Below are 256 nucleotides of genomic sequence, written 5' to 3'. Positions count from 1 at the left end.
GTTCTTGTGTTCTTTTATTTCCTCTCCTCCTCCATCTCCAGCATGCCTGTCCTTCCGTCCCCCACGGCCGAGCGAGGAAGCTTTAGTGGCGCCCGAGCTTGAATTTTCCAGAATGATGGGTGGCGGCGGCCGCGTGTGGTGAGGCTGTTCTTTTTTCGTTTTGTCTCTGTTCTTCCACTGTTTCTGGGTCGTGTCTCCTATTTTTCTTTCTTGTTCCTCTCTGTTTTACTTGTCTTTCATTTTCTCTGCCTTCCTG

The sequence above is a fragment of the Penaeus monodon genome, chromosome 28 (genome assembly GCF_015228065.2).
Source record: "Penaeus monodon isolate SGIC_2016 chromosome 28, NSTDA_Pmon_1, whole genome shotgun sequence".
NCBI lineage: Eukaryota > Metazoa > Arthropoda > Malacostraca > Decapoda > Penaeidae > Penaeus > Penaeus monodon.
Note: the sequence above shows the minus strand (reverse complement) of the source record.